General features: G+C 43.4%; 1 protein-coding gene across 13 annotated transcripts in view; it reads left to right on the forward strand.

The window, feature by feature from the left end:
- Window positions 1-22,394, forward strand: part of FOXP1 (forkhead box P1) — a 385,680-nt gene that overhangs the window by 176,977 nt on the left and 186,309 nt on the right. The window contains exon 1 of one of the 13 annotated variants that reach the window (XM_075433291.1): window positions 11,568-11,741. The exons of 10 other annotated variants lie outside the window; for them this stretch is intronic. The gene's annotated coding sequence lies outside the window, so the exon portion shown is untranslated. Of the gene's footprint in view, window positions 1-11,567; window positions 11,742-11,897; window positions 12,189-13,280; window positions 13,310-22,394 lie in introns of those variants that run through there. 2 more of the 13 variants (XM_075433290.1, XM_075433292.1) reach the window with 2 other exon arrangements.

Below are 22,394 nucleotides of genomic sequence, written 5' to 3' on the forward strand. Positions count from 1 at the left end.
GGTATTGATCAAGAAAAACAACGGGGGGGGGGGAGAGAGATAAAAAAAAGAATTGAAATACCTTAAAAAACAGTTCTTGTTTGTTTATGCTTTTTCACCCTAAAGTACCAAAAGAGTGTCTTAGGAGAAAAATACCGGATTATCAAGTGCTTTAAAGCAGAAAATGTCATTTGAGTCTCAAAACTGCACCAACTTTATATAATTACCCTTTTAATTATCCCCAGTGGCCCATGAAATTTGTAAAATAGAGCACTGAGGGTTTGATTTACTTACATGTTGCACTTTAGTGTTGTGCTCTTAATGAATATTGTTTAGTACTAATGTCAGACAGAGATTGCTCAGTGCAATAGAGAGGTGTAGACTGCAGAGCAGGGTATTCAGATGGGAACTGTGGAAACGCCACCTTAAATGAAGAATGTCTGTATATGTAAAGCAATATGCTATAATTTTTGTTACCTGAATGGAAAATGTATTGATTTTATCCTCTGCATACAAAGTAGTTTACTATATTTTCTTTATTTAACCGTGCCAGAGAAATAACCATTTTTAGGGCACGCACTTGATTCTGTGTCAGCATCTTCCTTGTTACGGAGAATAGTTGCGTCCTTCCTCTGAAGGACCAGAGTGTAGAAGCAAGTTCTTTAAATTGCTCTTAGAACCTCACTGGTTTAGACTATGGCAATGGAAATAACACCAATCAATATTTGATGTGGGGTGTCCAAATATCATTTATTGCCAACAAATTGCTGGCTTAAGCTTGGGGAAAATGTAATCCAAAGTGTGGTCTAAAAATCCAGCTAAATGGATCCAGACATGAATGGAAACATCAGTGAACATTAGCAGTAAAAAGAAAAAAAAAAAAGCAAAAAGTCTGAAGAGTTAGATAATAGGATGTAGTAGCTGGTGACCTCTAAATTGTTGGTACAAGTCTGAGTGAGGTGGAGACTTGGTGGAAAGTATTTGCATGTGAAAATGGTCATAAAATGCTTTCAAGTGATGGTCAGGTCCTCGGGATCCATCTGCTGACAAGTTGGGGAGATTTGATACTGTGGGTGAGTGACTCACGAGGATGGGCTGTTTTCCTCTTGCCTTGTGTGCCACTTTTTCCTTTCACCTTTTGAATTTAGCAAGTGTTAAGAACAGTATACAAGTGCTGTTATGGGAGATTGGACCAGTGGTACAGCTACTTCAGCATCCCTAATAATGTACGTGACCAGATGCGTCCAGAGAAAGTGGAAAAAGCCTGAGGTTTTTCTTTGCTTCCAAAATTTTTGTTCATGTTTTCCTGCGTTTGCTACTGTAACATTCTCAGTATTACTCTTATCTAGGTATGCACTGCTTTCATTATCCTGCTGAACTCATGAGATCTTACTATGGCTTCAAATTTCGTAGACCGGTTTGTGTAATTTTAAAACTCAACTCTTAATTTGTTTTTCCAATTTGTGAATATTCCTGTACATTTGTGATATATATCATTGATATAAAAATATTTTGCAACTTTCACATAGTTCAGAGAAAATTTGGGTTCAAATCCTAGCTTAAATGAATGGAAAAAATCTATTTACGTCCCAAAGACCAAAATTTTACAGTACAAATTTTTCTTAAAGTAAACAAAAGTTAAGTATTTGGTGTACAGTTGAAATTTGGAAAGGCAAAGTTGCATTAATTGTTTACAGAAACAAATTTCAGGAAGCTGATTTCTGGAATTCTGTAAATTGAATTTATTTTTATTTAAAAATGTAATGTTTAAAAGAAGCTCAAGGGAACAACCTATGAAGAGGCTAATTAAGCATTTTTGTGCAGCACTGAGCACAATGGGGCTCCTTTTTCATTTGTCCTGAGGCCCTGCAGTAATAAACAAAATTACTACTAATAAGTGGGAGCCTTGATTTGAAGTTGTGCTGACTGCAGGACATGGGCAGTGTCAGTTTTCAGTAAGTGCATCAAGGCTGACCTTGACCTTGTATCTGCTGATAAGAGCAGTGCAATAGCCCAGTCGTATCTGAGAACATGTCGTCGAGCTCAGTGCTGCTGGTCGACTTTGCCAGTGTTTCTTCTCTCCTTGTCTCGTGCCCTTTCTATGGCCAAAGCATGGATGAGGCAGGCTCTCCTGCTGCAGAGAGTCATCTTGGTTAGCAGCAGCACTGCAGATTGCCCAGGTGCTCCTGGTGCCAGGAAAGCCATGCCGAATTCCATAGGGGAACATGAGAAGATATATTTGTTGTAACAGAAGTGGTTATTTTGGCTCCATTTTATTTCGTGTGGTATGTTTTCTGTCTACCACCGTGTATGGGTGTGTCACTCCCTTCCGCTTGCACAGCTGCTTAAACGTGTGTGGTATCATATCACACTCTGGTTGTAATACACCGGGAGATGGTAGAAGACAGCATATTTATCTGTTTTTTTGCTATTGAAAGGGTTGGAAGTTTGCCTGAAAACCAAATTGTGTGGCAGGAGATTACAAAACATTTAGTTTCCAAATCTGATTTTTTCCCTTGTGAATTTCCCTTGCTTGCTCGAAGACAAGATTCATCTTGAACAGCCCTGACCGAGGTGGTGCTCATAACCATGCTGGAAAATGTCCTGTGCCTTGGAAGAGCGGCTGGTTGGAAGGAGGGCAGGTTCTCAGGAGCAGTTAAGGCGCTTTCAGTCCTCACCCCATCTCACTTCATACTCACATGCAGGTGTTAGTGGGCCATGGTGACAGTATGGTCTTGGCACTGGGCATTTAACGAAGGTACTAACTAGTCATAGTGCTGCCCCACCACAGCGGATGGTTGCAGGTTGCCATCACAAATCTTGCATCCAAGAGATCAACTCCATATTTCGCTTTGTGTTTATGCATCAAAATTTATGTGAGAGTTTATGGCTCTTTTGGAGCCATTGGACTGCTCTTGTGATGGTTCTAATTTTGTTGGAATATTTTTTTATTTATTTAAGGAAGGCCAAACCATAATATATTAACTCTGTGTTGTCCAGTGTATTAACTCAGTATTGTGCCTCTGCAGTAGTGTGGCATCACGGATGCGGACAGAAATGTGAACTCTCACCTCAGAAGTAACTAAGAATAAGTGAAATTTCTGAAAGGCAGTTTTACTCCTGTCTAAAATTGGAAGCATGAAGTGGGAGGTTAATAAGAAGAGAACCCTCTGAACCCCGTGGTTAGGCTCACGTTTAGCCATGTAGCTGAGGACGGGTGAGGGAGCCGAGCCAAAACCATCACAGAGAGTCCGGTCAGATCACTGTAGGCATTCTTGTTTTCAGAGTTGGTAGGAAATGGTTTTCTTAGGAAAAAATGGAGTTGATGTTCTTTTTTTACTTTAGGAGCCAATTTTCAATCACCAGTGAAGATGATGAACTTGTACTGGCCTTGAATTTTGGATCTCTATTTCACTGTTTTTCATGAGCTGTAGTTTGTACATTCGTTGGCGAGTTGTAGGTTTCTGTAATACTGCATGCCTCTTGCTTTTAAGAAAAGAAAGGAAGAAGGAAGGAAATTGTTACATTTACATACTCTAGATCCCTTCACATATGCTTTTGGAGATTCTTGACTAATCTTGCTTTGTTTTATGTGTTTGTAGCATTTTTCTTACACTTTGTGCAGTCATTAGCATTAATAGGGATCTTCGAGTGTAACAAGAGGAGAACATACCCCAGAGTGTATTACTTAATTTCCCTGAGAAGTGGAATGAAGTTGTCCAGTTGGCCATATGCTGTGATTTGCCATTGTTGTGAGTAGTTTTTGACTCCTTGTAGAGTAGGTTAATCTCTCCTAGGGAGCCTGCGATCAATTGTGTTGGATTGTCTATGGCATACATAGATAGATGCCACCTTCAGAAGTGCCAGTAAGTTTCTGAGGCACCTTTTCTAAGCCAGGAGCAAGAAGTGCACAATATAAATGCACAAGAAGAACCATTTGCCCCTGAAAAAATTGTTCACTCCCATGATTAGTGAGGCGTGGTATTAAATTATTTGAGCTTTGTGCATAAATATATACTGAGAGAAGCCTCATAACTGGGGATTTGGAATATAGTTTTCTTCTTCGTGGGACAAATACTCTGTTGTAGATCAGGCTAAGTATTTCAGTGCAGCTCTGCCCAGGCGTAGCAGCTGAAGGGCCGGTCCTCCTTGTGTGCGTGTTGCACTGTCCCACACCCAAAGAAATGCCTCCTCATGTTTTATGGGTGGACTTTGCAGCTTGATTGGAAATAGAAACACAGTAAACAGCAACTGTGTCTCAGAAATATCCCCAGCAACAGAAACTGTTGCTATTTCAGCTTCTTTCCAAGGCCCCGTCTTGGGGGGCTGATCTGCAGCTAGATTACAAGCACTATAACATAAACTGCAGCACCGACCCTGGAAAATCTTGTAGTACAGCTAACAAGTATCTGCAAAACCTTGTTTGTATGTATGTGTGCTTACGTTTAAGATGCAAACTTCTATTTGAGTGTGCTCGGCTCCCTGCAGTATATAGCTCCAGAGCTGTTTCTAAGGTCTTGGAAGAGATGAGTTTGTAGTCTGATATTTTTTTTTACTGTGTTTTTCTCACCCTGATGTTTATTAACATCTTCCCTGATGTCCAGTTACAAGGGATGAGTGCATAAAAGTTTACATGGAAATACATTTCTCTGTAAGTGCTCTCGCCCTGTGATTCCTTTGCAGCTTTAAAGCAAAACCAGTTCCATCCAGTTTCGTCCTTTACTGCTCAGACCTGATAGAGAGGACGGATATTTTGCTTTCGTCTGAAATCTAGCTTGTCCTTTCCATTTTTCACTTTGGTTTGCTTGTTGATTTGAAGTAGCGGGTGTGACCAACCATCAGAGCGTAGGGATCCCACTGCCAGGGAGGGTATTCTGGCTCACCCTCGGGATAGCGGGAGGCACAAACCTGACTCTTGCTTTTTATTTCTGCCTTTTCCTTCTGAGCACACCGGCGTGTCCGAAAGTCTTCTTGCTGACCACTAGTGACTTGAAGCACTGAAACAGGAGCTTAGAGCCAAGGCTGATGGTTTTCTTTCCTGTTTCGCTCTGCCTGAGCTGGGACCTGTAGCCAGGCTATCTGAATGCGGTTCAGTGCATTTGGGGACGTGCTGGACATGAAGGATTTGCCTCTTTGCTAAAAGAGCTGCCAGTGCCTGCGGCAGCCAGCAATACTTTGGGCTGGTTGTGTTTTCCTCGGCAAAGAGTAAAAAGAGGGCAGATGGGAATATGAAGGGCATCTCGTTAGACTGAGCCAAGAAAGATGGAAGGGCTGAGCTGCAACGCTCATTCTGTGTCCCTAGGGCCAAGAGATGTATGTGTGGGAGAGCAATGCCCCTCCATTTTCTTGCTCACACCCCTTAAAGGTTTTGTGATGTTCTGAATTTGGAGACACACCTGCAAGCCAGCTGCTTTGCAAGGGCTTCATGGTGGACAGTAATTTTATCGGGAGTTTGTTTATGTCCTTGTCCAACTTACTTTAAAGAGCGACCTAACGAGGTGCTGTAGTAATTGTTTCAAAGCAGTTTTGGAAGAGAAGCTCCTTTGTAGTGGTTTTAGTTTTGCTACACAGCAACCCTTGACCTGCCTTGTGTTTTCTGCTTTAGCGCTGTCCTCTGCCACAGCTGGAGTATGTAGGACAGATCTTTACATCCTTAGACAAGACATTTAAAACTGCTGAGCAGTTTTGGAGTGCCTAACTTAGGGACACTGAGACTCCAGCATCAACAGATGGATTTTGGGGAACGTCCTTGTTCTTGGTAGCAGATTCTGCTGGTTTGGTTTGCATAGGTTTGACACAGAATATCTTGTTCTGCCTTTTTTAGGTTGAATACAGGATGTTTTAAAAAAATAGTTTTGATACCATGTCTGCTGGTTCGCCAAAAAACATTAAAAAAGCAGTTTTAATGTAGCTGTGTAAATTGAGCTGAAGGACTGTTCTTGTTTCTTCTACCACATCCCAGTAAGGCCCATAGGCTGACACGGTGCCATGCTGGAGCTCCAGCAGGTCCTCGGGTAGTTCGAGAGGAAAATATGGGAGGTGCACGAAGCCACCTGAGAAGGAATTGCTGCCAGTACAGCCAACAGCCACATTTGTAACCTTTGGTATGTCATTGTAACACACAACATTTTAGTAGTGTTAATTATTTCGGGTACCCTAAGCGGGGAATGTGTACTGTCAGCTGTTGTGGAAACAAATCAAAACACAGTCCTTTCCCTAACCAGCACAAAAGGAACTATGTTTTCTGCTTAATTTCTACTAAAAATGGAAATTATTTTGAAGAATTAATTTTTTTCTATTGTTACATTTTTATTTCCCTTCATCCTCCTTTCCCAGAATCTTTTGTGTATCTAAATCCATTGAAATAATGGTAGCTTGGAAGGAAAGAGTAAGGCCAGGAATAGGTTCCAAGTGCATGTCTACAGCTGCCCTCCTGAAAGCATCCCGTTTTCTTCAACACTAAGTCTGTTCTCCATGAATCGGACATTTTGTAGATGGAGGGACGTCTCTGAAATGTCCAAGATTGAGAAGGTTTTTGTGTGTGTGAATATGGGTGTACACCTGTGCACATGTCTGTCAAAACTGTGACTTTTGCGATTATTAGTAACATTTTGTCTTTCGGGATTATTTCGCACTACTTCTCCCCAGGGATTTCTTTCTAAAAGAAATCTAATTTCTAAAAGAAAGAAATGCACTTCTGTTGTGAACCATCAATGTCAGTGGGCTTGGCCATGGCATCCATACGGTGCAGAGGGTATGACTTTGCAGAAACAGAGTTACCTCCAACCACAGAAATCAGGCTGTAAAAATGATTAATATCTCTCTTCTGTCATCCATAGATCTGACAGTTTTGTATAACTTATGAATTAAACATCTGGGAGGTGTATATGTATTTTTCCTTTTAACAGTCACCAGAACTGAGGCAGATAAGCCATTGCATAATTTTCAGTCAGTCATCCAATAACATTGTAGTAAGTTTTGGGAGCAGATCCCTGGAATGTCTCTCAACAGAAATGGCACAATTGCCATTAGTATTAGTGAGATCAAGGTGGCAGCCGGTGCTGTGCCTTAACCACGAGACTTTAACCTTCAACTCCATGCAGAACAGACAGGACCTTCACCACAGAGGTCTCTTCGGAAAGATCCTGACAAAGTAAACAGTATGACACTTAATTTATCTACCCCAGAAACATGAAGGGCTCAGTCGACCTGATGGGATCTGTGGTTCCAGGGAGTCTAGGTATTTAAAAGCTGATGCTCAGCCTGCTAAGCCGTCCCCTGCAGCTTTCCTTAGTGCATAAGATATGAAAAAATCTCCTGTCCTGCAAAACAGATATTAAATTGGATACTCTTTCACCCTGCCACGATAAGAAGCGCAGCAGAGAGAGGCAGGAAAATGGAATGCTGCTTAGAAAGAAAATATATTTGAATCTAACATAAAAATTGGTGAGATAGGAGGATTTTCAGTGCTAGTAGCAATACCCTCCCCAATGAGTTGCTGAAAATTCAACTCTCCCTGTAGTTTTTGCACTGGATTGTGAATAAAAATGGTTGTGATTGATGAAGCGTTTGGTGTCTCACTGTAAGTTGGTCAAGAGGGACTTCTAAATCACCCAAATGAAATACTGCATTATCATGAACAGTAATATGTAACTGTTAAGTATGCCGTTGCTTATCATAAGCTCAAGCTGCTTTGGAGCTCTACGCAATGAGAAATCTTTGCAAGTGTTGGAGCAGAGAGCCTCCGCACGGCCTGGCAGTGCCATGGGGCTGTGCCCGTCCCGTCCCCTCCCCGGTGGGACGCACTGATTTTGGAGAGACCCTTCTGCTGTGTGCCAGGCATTGCCTGCATCCTCCTGGGGAGTGGGCAGGTCAGCTGAGGCAACAGGGGCAAGGGGGATTGCTTTTGGGTTTCGTTGTTTAGAGGGGCTGGAAGAAGGGAATGCAGTATGCCTTTGTTTGCTGAAGGGCCTGGATCTATTAATCAGATGTGAAAAACCTTAGCAATAAATTACTGCCTCCTGTATGGGGCTCCTTACTTAGTTCTATTGAATATTGTGTTTGGGTTTTTTGCATAAAGCTTTTTACCCGTTCTGTGCATAGGACAGAATACAAGAAAACAAAGTTGATGTTTCACAGGGAACCAGCAACATAGCATTAAAAAAAAAAAAAGTAATTTCTAGCTTTACTGACACCAAGAAAAAGAGACCAATGTTATTCCTATTTAATTAAAAAAAAAAAAAGACTTCTAGAGTGACGCACACCGCCTGTTGAAAAGCCCTGGTGTTCCCAGTACGACTGAATGCCAACCCCATTAGGCTGAAGTTTGCTGCATCCAGAACTTTCCACAAAGACCTTGCAGCTGTTTCTCAGAAAAGTATTAGAGAAATGAATGCTGCCCTGGCTGTGCAATAACACACTTAAGACTGCTTAGCCAAGAAGAATTAGGATTTTCCATGTTTTGGGGCTAAAATGTGGAAATGGGCAGGGAGGTCACAGTGAAGTCAGGGGTTTTGCTTTGGACATAATCTGCACAACTTGATCTCAGGCTGGCCAAGCTACCAGTCTCCAAAAGTGTCCCAAACTGGACTAAACCTTCTGGTTCCACTGTAATGGGCAAAAAATGTATGCAACCCCAGCCACAAGGTAGGTGACATGCTCAGGCAGTCACAGTTGATTTCTCTCTCTGGCCTCCTTGTCCCGGTCTGCTCGTTTTCCTGCTTCCTGAGTTGGTGATGTCTCCTCGCTATTCAAATCTGGTGGCTTCCTCTGCCCCTGCCTGCCGGTGGGGGGTCAGACAGGAGGAGGAGGAGGCAGTAGGTGGGGAACGGTGCCACACACCTACCTCCCACTGAAGTCTCTTACCTGCTTGTTTTCATGTCTGTGCTCCAATGTGTGGGAGCTTGGTGGCTTCTTGAAGAAGGGGTGATCAGGGTTGCTCACTATGGTAGATAGTGATGTTCTCTGTCTCTGTTTTGAGGAGTGTCTCTGCAGTTCCGGGTTAAGCTTTTTGCCAAGATTTGGCCTGTGTCAGAATGCCCAGCAAGGAAGAGTTCAGTGCAAATGGTGAAAATCTGGCAAATTTACTAGTAACTGAAAATGAGGTTGTAAGGTGGAATGTGTTACATTGGGCGGTTTTAGTGGTCACCCCTACAGGATACTGTATGTGTGCATGCATGTGCGCGGTGCCAGGAGGCTCTGTAGAAGTACGCATATTTCATATTTTAAAATACTAATATTTTAAGCAGTGTAAAGTTAGAGGAAAGCCTTCCATGTGTGTCAGAGGCTTGGATCCTGTTGGGGTGAAGTAATACTGCACAGGGCTTGGAGGAAGATGAAGCAGAAGCTTTTGCGCTCCCATGGGATGCACCTCGTTGCTCACTCCCAAGCGAGCATGAAGTCCTTCAGTTTGGCCCCACGATGCCTCTAAGGTATGGAAGAAATGCCTCCTGCTCCTGCCGGTTTCATTGTGCGGTCAGGTCAGAAGGACCAGATCAGCAGTAGAGGAGAGGGAATTTTGTGGACACGAGCAAAAGCCGCTGTGGAAACTTGCAGCTGCACGCGTTGGTTTTGCAGCCGGCGTGTTCGTGCTAAGCCAGCGAGGCTCAGCAGTGCATGGCCATGGCTGAGGAGCCTCCATTTGTCAGCGTGCAGTATTTACCGCACGGAGCAGCCGGCCCTGCTGTCGATCCCCCCAGTCAGTAGTAATCTTAACTTGCACACCTACACTGAAACAGTCATTAAACTTTTATCTGAATAGGAAAGCTTCACGTTTTCTTGACAGAACAGATTCTGTGGCTACTAATTTATTACTGCAATTTAAGAAACAGACGTCTGTCTGACATGTGCCATGTAGTTCAGTAGGTCAGTAGTGACATCATACTTAAAATCGTTATCTTTGCAAACTGTGCATTTTGGGTAAAAGCTTTTATTTATAGTCAGTCATAAAAATTGAGACCTGATATTTACTTTTCCTCTGATTAGGTTAAAGAGTGAATATGAACAAAAAGTGCCCTCCTGTTACCACCTAGCAGTTTACAAACTGTGCTATTCATGTGCAGCCTTTTTAAAGGAATTATGTTAAACCATTATGGGCTTAAATGGTATGTGTTAGTTAATATATTTGCTTTTTCACTGCTGAGGCTGGATTCAACACTGATTCATGTCACAAAGGGTGTATTTTATTTCTTCCTGATCCCTTGCAGGTTCTTGTCCTCGTCATGAAGCAGGTAAAGCCTGTGGTTTGTGCTGGAAGTGTTAGATTTGCAGAGAAGTGCTATGTTACCGGTATTATGAGACTTGGAGGGGTTGGTGGGTTGCCTCTATCGGTCTGAGGTTATGGTAGCAGGAGGACTGAGGTGGTCCAAGTTCTTGTCCACATGTGAGCATTTTGCTGGGCCCAATTCTGAATCATCCTGTTTCCCAGCCTCTAACGGTGATGCATTTTACCCACGGCAGAGGGACTACTAGTACAGTAAGGCGCTTCTCTGTAGAGCATGAGCTGCCGTAAGCCACATTGAGGTCCCCAAAGGATGCACTAAGCTGCACCGTAGGATGTCATCACCAAATCGCCTGTGATGTGCTGAGCCACAAAACCTGCTGGCCATGTATTACTGGGCCACACAGACCGAAAGAGCCAAAGACAACAGCCCTCTTTAAGGATCAAGTTCTTGGCGTGTCCATGAACTCTTCTCCCACGTTCTCACTTCCTGCCATCTTACCTCTGATATCAAATGCACCTACCTGCAGCCACACTGAATATAATACGCTGTGAGTGCTTAAAAATAGTGAACTTGAGTGCTGGTAACTTTTCCACACCCGCTTTCTCTGTGGAAGAACCAAAGCGGTACGGGGTTCCCCCCAGTCCAGCAGGATGGGGCTTGGCAGGACCTGGGCCCCCTCCCAGGGGCTTCTCACTGGGCTGCAGAATACAGCCCCTCTCAAGGAAGGTTCATGAGGGAAGAGAAGAACCCTTCAGAACTGAGTGGCTGTTTAATAACTGTAACGAAAATTATTTTTGACCAAAAATTCTGTATTGCCAGTTGGCTGAACTGCGCAGTATACTTTCTTAATATTAGATGGGGCTGGGTTCTTCTTTTTCCCTAGATCTTACTGCTAAGATCACTGGCCCATTTCAATTTTTATTGAAACAAATAAACCCAATAAAAACACTTATGCTGAGAGCTGAAGCTCCACAATAAAAAAAAATAAAAACTACTCTGTATTGAATTTATTGATTTATTTATTTACTCCAACTGGAAAATTGAGTATTGTGTTAATGTATTTTATAAGAATCACAGTGCTCGATGAAATGGCTAATTTATTTTAGCGTATATGTAAATAGCTAGCAATTTTCAGTGAGACAGGCTAATGAAAATGATGCTATGAAATTGTCTATACTATGAGGAGTGATGGAGTCAAGTTATTATTGGTTGAGTGCTACGACGTAGTGAACTGGCCATCATGTCTTTGAACTTTTGAACTGCTGCTTGGTCGTGTGATTTATTGATTTTGATATCAGCATGTTAAGTAAACTTTTTATTTTTGCTGGGGGAGGTTGCACACGCGGCATAGATGGGTAACACGCTGTGTAGCTTTATAGATGTTTGGGTTGAACAGTATGGTTGAAAGATTTGAAAGTGCGTTAGCGGAGCGGGCTTACGCCGTGTGGAAAGGCAGAGAGATGCTTGTAGGTACCATTAGATGTCAACACTGATGTTCTGATTGCTGCGGATTAGACGAGTATGAGCGAATTTGGCAGGGTAAGTGTGCATCGTATTTGTCAGAGAAACATTGCCTTTGTTCTAAATTAAGCTCATGATCTCATAGCAACTTTGTTTCCCCATCTACCTTAAACCTCTCCTCGCGGTGTATCTTATCACGCCGGTGCCTGGTACAGGCAGAGAGCGTCCGCGATCCCTTTTGTCAGCCCTTTCCAGAGCTGCGCTCCATCTTGCCGGCCGTTGAGCGGCGGAGGATGCTGACTGGTGGTGCGCACAGTTCGACAGCTTGTGTTGGACTCTCGCACCAGAGAGCTGCCCCGGTCCGCCGTCACCAAGAGATGCAAACTGGTTTCGTGGTATAGCTGTAATTCCCTCGCAGGCTGGCTGCGTCGGCACGCAGCGCTCGCCAGCAGCTGCCTCATCCCTCAGCGCGAGGAGATGCTACACTTGTTGTGCTTGGTGATTTGCTTAGGACGTGGAATCGAGGTATTAAAATAATATTGCTTGATTTAAAGTGTTTTCCTACTGCAGAACTTTTGACTGTGCTGGGAGGGGAACTTTTGCGTGGCGACTGCTCTGGGCTCTGTTTCCGATTAAACTGAATAACTCGACACCTTTATTTTACAATTTGCTGGAAGTGGTTTATCCTGTAAAACTAGCGATTTTAAAGCTCTAAAGCCAGCAGACTTGCAGGGGTTTGCACAACTCGGCTCATCCCACCAGTTCGCTGCGATTGTGTAAAACGTGACTGGACTTTTCTAATCTACTTGCCCCCTGCTTTTGGAATCACAGTTTTAATGCCTGTCACCTCCTCGTTCCGCCGTGGGTCTCGGAAATGCTTGTGGGCATTATTGCATTCCCCCCCCCCAGTGATTAAACTGACATGTCTTTATTTGTATGTTAAAAGTGCCAACCCTCCCTCTGTGACCCAGAACGTTTTCAGCAGCCTTGCCTTGAGAAATGGGGAAGCTGGTACCACTTGTGTCCCCCCCCCATTTCTCTCCCCCCCCATTTCCCACCCCCCCTTTTTTTTTTTTTAATTTAAACAAAAAAGATGGTCTGTTAAAGCCAGAAAACAAAACTAGTGGGAAAAGGCTAAAAACAGGACTGACACCAACACTATTAGCTGGGGGGGGGGGAAATTTCCATTTCATTGCAACTATGTTATTGTTTACTTTGCCATACACATCCTAATATGGTTACCTCCCTGTCAAAGCGGCCGAGCCGGGCTGAGGGGCCCCCTCGGGGAGACGCTTCCAACTGCTGCTCAGACAATAAGAAACAAACGGCGCAACTCCACAAAAGGGCTGCCCGGAAAATAAGTGTCAAATAAATCCTGCCGAACTCTTCCTCCCCGGCCCCCCCCGTACGTAACCTGCGCGGTGGCTGGGGGGGCGGCGGCGGGGCACGCTGGACGCGGTCGGTTCCCCATCCCGCGAGTGGGGACGGGAGCGGGGCGGGGGAACCGCGGGGGTTGGGGGGGGGGGAGGCCCCCGCGGCGGGCCGGGCCGGGCCGGCTGCGCGCTGCCAGGTGCCGCCCGGCCGAGCCCCCCGGGCCGCCCCGCTGCGCGGCGGTGCCGGCTGTTATCTGCAGCGCCAGAACAAAGGTAGGCTGCTCAACTCCGCGCTCCGGGGGAGGGACGAGTTATTTTTGGAGGGTTGTCTTCCCGGTGCGTGACGGGCTGACCTAAAAGGAGAAGGGGAGAGAGGGAAGAAGAAAAAAAACCACCCACCCCAGCCGCCGCCAAACCCCTCGGTGGAGTCGAGGAACGAGCGGGCGTGCAGGGGAGCAGCTTTATGGAGCGTAGTTTGATTTTTATGCAACTTAAAGAAGCCGGATCCCCCTCCCCCCCCCGTGTAATGCCCCGCTATTTCGAGAAAATTTGAGTTGCTAAAATACTTTAATCTGTGTGCTCTATTTTATTCTTTTAAATATTGATTTTTCTAAATTTTTTTTTTTTTGCATTTGTGGTTTTATGTGCACATATTCCTCTTAGCAGCTATGAATTTCTATGAATTCTAAATAAGCTTTTCTAGGGATGAAACGTGAGGGGTATTTTTACACGAGGATTTCAACTTTTCGGTTGACATAATGTGAAGGTACTGCAGCCTTTGCTGCGACTGTCCAAGTGCTTTCGTGCCCTGCTAGGAGTTATCACATTTCTTAAACAACCCCTTTTTGTCATCTTTTCTCTCTCTTCTTTTTTTTTTTTTTTTTTTTGAGCCTATGTGTTATTCAGCTTCAGTGGATGCTTGGATGCTTTTTTTTTTTCTTTTCCCTGTGAACTGAAACACTCTTAGATTTTGCCGTGCTTTTCGGTTTGTTTTGAAAATGTAGGAAAATATTAATACAGAGCAGTAAAAAAGAAATACCCAGGCGTCTTCCATTCAGGGGAGTCGGCAAACCTGTCCACTTCTGTGCCGGGAAGTACAGAGAGCAAATCCATAATTCAGCGCAAGAGCAAATGAATTCATGGTGATAAATTTGATGGGTATTATGTAACTTAATAAGAAAGACATTTTTTGATTGTAGGCACGGACACCTCGCGTATAGGTATAAATATCAAATCTAGGTAAGTCTGTGGAAGAGTACTTTTCTTCCAGCCTGTATTATGCAGCATTGTCTTCAATCCCTAATTCTTACAGGATTTCAGAAGGAAAGCAGCTTCTTCCTAAATTGAGTATCATTCAGAAAATCTTTTAAATACCTGTTGTGTACTTGTCTGCTTAATTGACTCTCCCTCTTCCTGACTCTGCTGCCTGCCTTCCCCAGTTATTATGGGATCTTTAGATTGTAATTTTTTTTTAGGAAGTCTTAGTTCTAGAGCAAACCTGGATAACTAAGCTTTTATTTCCTTTTTTTTTTCTTTTCCCTTTTTTTCCCCCTCCCATAAAATATTCTTTTTTATATATTCCTGGAGAATTTTTTTCTCTGCCTTTTTATTTATTTTTCCGTTGAGCTGTGTAGTCTGACCTGTTCTGATCAGAAGCTCTTTTAAAAATGTAAGACTAAGTCAGATAATGTAAATAAACTTTTGTGCCCCAAAACTTTTATCTTAGAAAACTGGTGTTGATTTTTCTTTAAAAAAAATAATACTGCAATTCAGTAGTGGCAAACACTAATAAATGTGTTTTCTAAAATCAAAGGATGTCTTTTTAAAAACATTTCTAGTTTTTGCTTTTTGGGCCGTGTAGGGGATGATAGGAATTAGTAGCCTTTAATTAGACGTGGAGATATTCACATTTTACAGGGATTTATGTTAGAACATGGAATGGCGGGTGGCTTGTTTCCTCATTATGAATACTCCCTGCACATAATGAGGTTCATCATTAGTTGATGGAGTGAATTTGCCCTAGCTCTACCTTGAAAGGCACATAATTTACATACTACTTCAGAGCTTAGGCTTTAATGGATTCCTCGATGAATAAAATGAAAAGCTACTTTCTTTAAATTTTTGAACAGTGTTTTGATAATACGGATTTAATAAGACATTCAATTTCCTTGTTAAGTATATTTGAAAGTGCATTCCTAGTTTTAGCACAAAATATACTTCCCCATGTCACTTCCTATAATATTGGGTAATACATAATCAAATATATCAGTGTAAACATTTTGGGGGGCGTAGAGGGACTATTTTCCTTTTTGTGTGCAAAGTGGCCCTGGGCTCCTCTGGCCTGCTACCCTTACAGTTCCTACCAACCCCAAGCGTGCTAGAGCTCACCTGTACCATTAAAATACCACGAAGCGGGCTTGCTGCCATGTTAAAGCTCATTCTGCCCGTTTTAACTGTATGTTTACTGTATACACTTGCAGTGATGGATCTATGGATATGTGTTGCTGGCTGTCAGGCTGACAGTGACAAACCTGCTGGTCCCACCTCCCTATTTATTTTAATGAGACGAGAACAGCAGAAACTTCTCTGGTGCAGTTCCACCTCTGAAACGGCTGCGTAGATATGATTAGATTAGAGTAAATTGAATTGTAGGCTGCCTAATGTGTTATCATGTCATCAGCTTACTCCAGCCCTGGTCTACAGGGCAGAGTTAGCAAGACATCTTCTTCTTCTTCTTCCTCTTGCCTTCTTGCCCTCTCCAGGCGTGGGTGGGGGCCACGGTGCCGTGCATGTCCCGTGTGTGGTGCAGGCTGGGCACAGCCAGCACCTCTCCCCTCTGACACTTGCCGGTGCAGCGGAGGAGTCGGAGAGGCAAAAAATACGAAGCGAAGGCTTGTTTTGATAGAATGTTTTATTACCTGAAAATGATGAGCATATATTAACATTAATAGAATAGTCTGTGTCATTCTTTTTTAGGCAATTTACCTCCGTTGCAGACCTGTCTGCTTCAAAATCTTTCTCTGTTCTAAAACATATATTTGTTTAGGGAGTTTTCATTGAAGTGTACATGACAATTACAGCTGTTCATTAACAAAATTGGGTATTTGTTTTAAACTTTAACCAATCACTTTGATATGCTAATTATGGTGTAATTTAATTTGAGCCCTGTAATGATGATGCCGTTATTATGGACATAAATGATGCAGTTAAGCTGAGAGTAATCTCATTTGCATACTGTACATGCCAGTAAATTAAGCCCTTTCTTCGACTGCTTCAGCTTTAATTTTCCACTTCTTTTCACACAGCGCCTTTTCAGCCAGTCTCTTATAAGCCCACTTTGTAATAGCGCTGATGACTGTTTGATGTGGAGAGTTGCTGCACCACAATAATGCAAGACACAAGATGTAACATTTAAAGGATTCATTATCTTACTGAGTGTTGCTTTAAGAAGCTGGGATTAACGAGGGTGGACGTGTCCTCTCTGTGGAGGGGTGTGGGTCCTCCCAGATACAAATGCAATCCTTATTTTTCCCCCTTTTTCTCAGTGTACCCTAATAGTGGAAGGGGTTCGGTGAGACCTTACGACGTTTCTCAGGAAGAAGCCAAAACACCATTGTAGCCCTATTGTACAACATAGAGGGTTTGACCTTCTCTGTAGGATATTCTGTGATGCTTTGCTGTTGCAGAAAAGTTATTGGATACAATTTATGATGTTACAGAGATGGGAGATACCAGATTATTTCTCAGATTGGGTATACAGGCTCCAAATCTACCTACATGATGTACAGCGATGCAGAATTTGAAGTCTGCATCATTGGTTTTTTTTATTCTGTTTAATCCCTGATTTCTCCTTTCATGGCCTCTGCATGAGTTGAACAGGTTAATATCAGGTTAATTTCAAATTTAAATTTAAAAAAATGGTATTCATGTGTCCTTATGCCTGCCGATACTAGTGAAAACGTGGGGTTTGAAAGGATAGAGTCATCAACACCAAGCAAAAATGAACTGCCTAAGTGCTGACTTAAATGGTTAATCTTTTCCAATTTACCATGTTGTCATTCAGCTAAAGTATTCTCATAACACTGTGGCATACAAAGAAATCATGTGAAATAAACAGGGCTCTTTTTATAGCTGCTTACTATTATGGTTAGATATTTTCATAGTTTAATACCTCTGGAAGTAAAGCCTGTCTCAAGTTTTTAGCAGCAGTTGGCCTCTCGGAAAGCCATTGTTGTGTGGGTAACCAAGTTAACTAAAGATCATTATTAAAACCTTGCAATCCTTTCCTTACACAGGGTCCCATGACCAAAAATAGCTTGTACAGTTGCCCACAAACATGCAAGTTAATAACTTCCTGGGTGAATAGTGTAAAAACTGCTGATTTCGAACGCACGCACGTCACCCCTGCCTCCACCCCTTTACGGTACACAGCGAACACAGGAGAGGGTCCACTGTTTACCAACTGTCCAGCATGTAATGAGACATCAGTTTTTATGGTTCTCGCCTACACTTGGTCCCAGTTCTGCATTTCTCACATGCCATTTTGTTTTCCAGCAGCCGTTTCATGGTAGCTGGACCATGCACACGTGCTGGCTGTGGCCGTGCTGCAGTGAGGCGCTGCCTGATGGCCATCTAACTGCCCCACCACATTTGTACCCCCAATGTCTGGGTCAAAACCATGGTAACCATTCCCAACAAACTAGTGCTCTGGCGACCAACTATGCAACATTTTTACCCATGGCGCAAAAATCGAGATGGCGACATATGCTAGCCAGTTCTTCAAGGTGCACTAATCAGAATGCAACATCAAATCTTGGGGTCCACCTCTGAAGTAAAATGTGCCTAGAAAAGGAAAGGCTTCCTTAGTTCCTTCTCTGAGGCTGTCAGCCTAGACACGGGGTTTGTGCAGGAGTGCACACGGGAGACAAAACCCAGCAGCCGTTCCCTTGCCCTTTGTGCTCAGAGCCTGGAGCTACTCAGGGTGCTGGTGAAACCGAGTACAAGCTGACTCCACCCAAGGGCGCAGGGAGAGAAAGGGTTTCTCACAACCCAGGGCAATGCAGACCAAGCTCTCCCCAGGAACTCCAGCACGTCAGAAATACTCTAATGCTGGAGAATTTCAGCCCTTAAAGCTCTTGAGAAAAGGAGTTCTTGACTACATCTGTTTTAGCAGTATCCCTATGGTTCAGCCCTTTCTCTTTCTTCTAAAGATAACGAATGTATTACTTTAGGATGATATAGGCTGCAAAGGTGCTGTATCTTCAGCTTCTGTAGGAAGGAGCATGGTTAGCATCTCTCCCTTGGGTGATGGAGACATTTCTTGCCCAAGCAGACAGATGATGGTAAGGATGGACCGGGAGGTGGGGTGGGAGAATCTCTGTTGGTGCTGTTTAGCTTTGCGTGGATGTAACAGCAATACAGTGTACTGTGCAGAAACTTCGGCGTTAATCTTGATAGATAAAAATATTTCTTCCAAAGTGATTTCAATACTTTACCCTTAAAATTGTTTTGTAAGAGCTGTCTTCACAAAGGATATGTCAGGCATAGTTCTTCCTACCCTCTTTGTCCTAATGAAACACATATCCTTCCTCCCTTCACAGGTCCTTTTGAGTTTATTCTGGATAAAGAAACTTGTTATGAAGAAGATATTTCCCATATCAATCTCCCTCTTTAGTCTGATCCTGGATTGTAATTTTCACTAGGTTTCTTCTTCCACACTTTCCAACCCACAAACCTTTTCAACTCAATCAGGTGGGAAATTAAAAGCAATACCGGTTCAGACGATGTACCGTGCAGCCCTGTTTGAGTGTTTCTCTGTAATTCAGGATTGCTGATTTCAAAGAAGTTTTTCACGTTTGGTAATGGTAGCTCTCTGCAGAAAGTTATTTCGGGGAGTTTTGAGCTTCATGAGAGATGGACTTCTCCTTTTACAGCTTTGTTTACAAACAGCTTCGTTCTTACCTTTTTCCAGCAAAACAAGTGTTGCTTCACAGAAATACTTTTGGTTGAGAGCAAAGCCACTGAACCTCTCTCTAGAATTATAACTACAACAGATTAAAGAGTAATTTTTCATATGCTAATATGCTTACTCCATCGAAGTCATGGTCAACAAGACACAGAAACAAAAATAAACCTCTGATCTCTATCTCTGTAATGCTTTTCGGCATAGAGTTTCTTGTTGGTATCCAGAGACAAAGCTCTAGGAATTTGTGATTGTATTTACCAATGGCTAAGGAAAACAGTAGTCTGTCACTGAAATTACCCATGTGCCAAGCTGTTGCCCTTCCAAGTCTGATTGAACCAAGTTGACTGCAAGTGTTGGAGCGTGAAAATTCCCTGTTCCCATGCTTGTCAGTTTGTTCCTATCTGTAAACACATCTTTTCATGGCTGTAGGTGGTGGACAGGTATCTGTGATGAGAAACCCGGGAGAGTATGCAGAGATGCGTTGCTTTTCCAGCATGGGACCCCCTCCTAGCAGTTCCGGTAGCAGGTGGCTGGCTCATCTGGAGAGCATCCTGGAAAGGGTGATGGTTTGGAAGTCTGTGTCAGTCTGCCTCTTGCTACTGCTCCTGAGCATACACAAAATAAAATAGTACAAGTCAAGTAGCTGTTAGGGTTTCTTTAACCTAAAAGCCTCTAGTCTTTCGGCTGCACATATTGTCTTCCAGCAGCAGTGTTTCCTGTGACTGGAGAATAAGAATGTCTGTCTAGACAGGGAGAGTGGTCAAAGCAATGGGGTGAAATCACATTGAACAAACGTGCTTCAAGCAGAAGAGTGACGTCTATCAAGTAAAGCCGATAGTGAAAGGACTTGGGATAAACTACATGCTCAGCCCCTGCTTTTGCTCCGATTATCCCTGTACCACCTTGGGACTGTATGGAGCAGCAGTGTAGGTATGCCCACGATGTGTGGCCAACAGCTCTTCCCTGCAGCTTATGCCTGCTTCAGGTGCAAGTCTTCAGCTCTGGTTGTGTTGAATTTGGCTTCGTGTTGGTGGCTTCTCCAAATAAAACACTTACCCTAAGGATGGCCTTTTCAAAAGACCATGGTCTTTTTCCAAAGAACTGCAAATTCTTGAGTTGGGCTGCTTATGTAGTTTCCTGAGACCATCACTTTGAGGAAGCTGGCTGAAACAAATGCTGCTTTCAGTGCATGGCTGAAATCAAAAGCAGCTCTGTTTGAATTCTCTGAAGCTCATCAGGGTTTTACCATTATTAAAAAGCATATGGTCCCACGCAATGGTCTTCTGTTTTGCACGGGGGAAGAGCAGTGTCTCTTGGCCCTGTGCTCAGTTCTGCTGCAGTAATACTGTGTGCTAAGACCAGCCACAAGCAAGGAGGGTTTCTTGATGTGTCTCCAACAAGTGCATGCTTGGTGGCCAAGGCCAGAGCTGTCGGAGATGGGGCAACCAGTCTTTTCCTCCTTGCACAGATGCCTGTGTGAGAAATCAACCCGCAGGCAGTCTGCCAGCTGGGGGACTCGCCTGTTTCTTTGGAAACAGAATTTACCCTTGGACTTTGGCAGGAACAAGAAAGGTATGTCTGAAAAGTTTCCTGGGCTTCGTGCTGAGGTGAGGCTTGTGGAGCGTACGTTCAGCAAAGCTTAGAGACCTACAGTTCGTCTCTTCCAGCGGTGGGATATTTCTTGTGTTCGCTGGTGTCGTCTTTTGCAAAGGCAAGGTTGAATCTGGGTGGATGCGCTACAGGCTGGATGGGAAGCCAGTGCGAAGGAATGAGCAGTCTTTCCCAGCGAAAAGGGAACTTCACGTTGCTTTTACAATGAAACAAATATAAAAAGGAAGAATTAAATGATAATAAGCTAAATTGGTGCCAAATGTATGGGATTCCATGTATGTGCAGTAAAGGGAAACCCAGCTCCTGTAGTTCTCCCTTGGAAAATGACTTGTTCTGTATTTAGAACCCATGTGCAGGATGACCATATAAATGTGGTTAAACAGCACAGGATTCTGATCAAAGGGGCAATTACGGGTAATAAAATGGGAAATATAATTATTGCTACCATTTCAGATCTTATAGCCAGGGAGAAGCTTAGCAGCTAGACGGAGGAAAAAGCCTGAACATTAAGAGAAGAAGAAATCCCCCAGATTTCAGCTTGTTGGGCTCTATAGAAAAAGAGACTTGAGAAGTAAAGATAAGTTTCCTAGAACCGCTTAATTACCAAATAAATAGTAATCGGAGGGGTTGCGAACAGCCTAATTGTTGGCTGAGCCAAATCACAGCAGAAGTTGAATTGCCAACTTCAGCGCAGGAAAATTTACCGAAGTCGGAGCTGTTGCTGGGTTATTTTCACCAAATGTCCAGCACATATGCTGCGCTTGCTTTGATTGTTCACCGTTATGGTGTCATGTCTCGCTAGATTGTGCTTTGCTACACACCTCCACCCCCTAACAAACTGGCCCTATATATTCATGTAGGCAGAATCTAGGGAATTAAGCTGTGTGACAGTGAACTTCTGGGTTTTTTTTATATGCTTGACAAATGTTTTTAAACATGGTATAAATACATTATACAGTAGAATTGGTGTGTTTTGAGGGGTGCGTTTTACTGCTGAAAAGAAATGTGTGTGTTTTGGCTTCATATTACTCTGTATTCCCCCCCGCCCCCCCCAGAAATATTTAATTTTTTACTGACACCTATGTTTAGATAATACAGGTTTGGACAGTATTCTCCTTTGTACGTTGTAGAGTTCTACCGACACGCCTGGACAAACCTCACCACCTAAAACCCTCAGGACAGATTTTGGCATGCAGTGTCCTCAGAGGGCGGGATTGTAGCTGTTAATCCTCTAATAGTCAGATTCTTCAAGGTAGCATCCTCTGTCCTCCCACGAGTTAGATTCTCGGTTTTACCTGACAGTGTGAATATTTCTGTTCAAAGGCAATGTAAAGCCTTCTGCAGGCTCTGCTTATGCTCGCTTCCCCTTGCTGCATCTTGCACAGGCACTTCTTTTGTTCCTTGGCCTTTTTGCCATAGCCATCTTCTTCCTCTCTGGTTCCTTGGAGAAACTACTGTATTTGTAAGGGTATGTCGCTCCTAAAGCCACTCCCTGTGGTCTGCTGGCCTTGCTACAGAAGCCTTGCCGTAGGAAGGGCGAGGGCAGCCAGACCGATCCCATCACTTCAAGATTGCAAGGTCATGCATTTGGTCCCCTTGCAGAAATACCGAAGCCTGATTAGAGTCAGACATGTAAATATTCCTCTCAATAGTAATAATAATAAAAAAATCTCATGGCCGAGTTCTCCGGAGGAATGGGAATGTCAGCAGGCATTGGCTCTCACCTGTATTGATAAGGCATTGCATTTTCAGTGGATGTTTGTAAGCTCCGGATACTTAGGC

Source organism: Opisthocomus hoazin, chromosome 11 (genome assembly GCF_030867145.1).
Source record: "Opisthocomus hoazin isolate bOpiHoa1 chromosome 11, bOpiHoa1.hap1, whole genome shotgun sequence".
NCBI classification, from domain to species: domain Eukaryota; kingdom Metazoa; phylum Chordata; class Aves; order Opisthocomiformes; family Opisthocomidae; genus Opisthocomus; species Opisthocomus hoazin.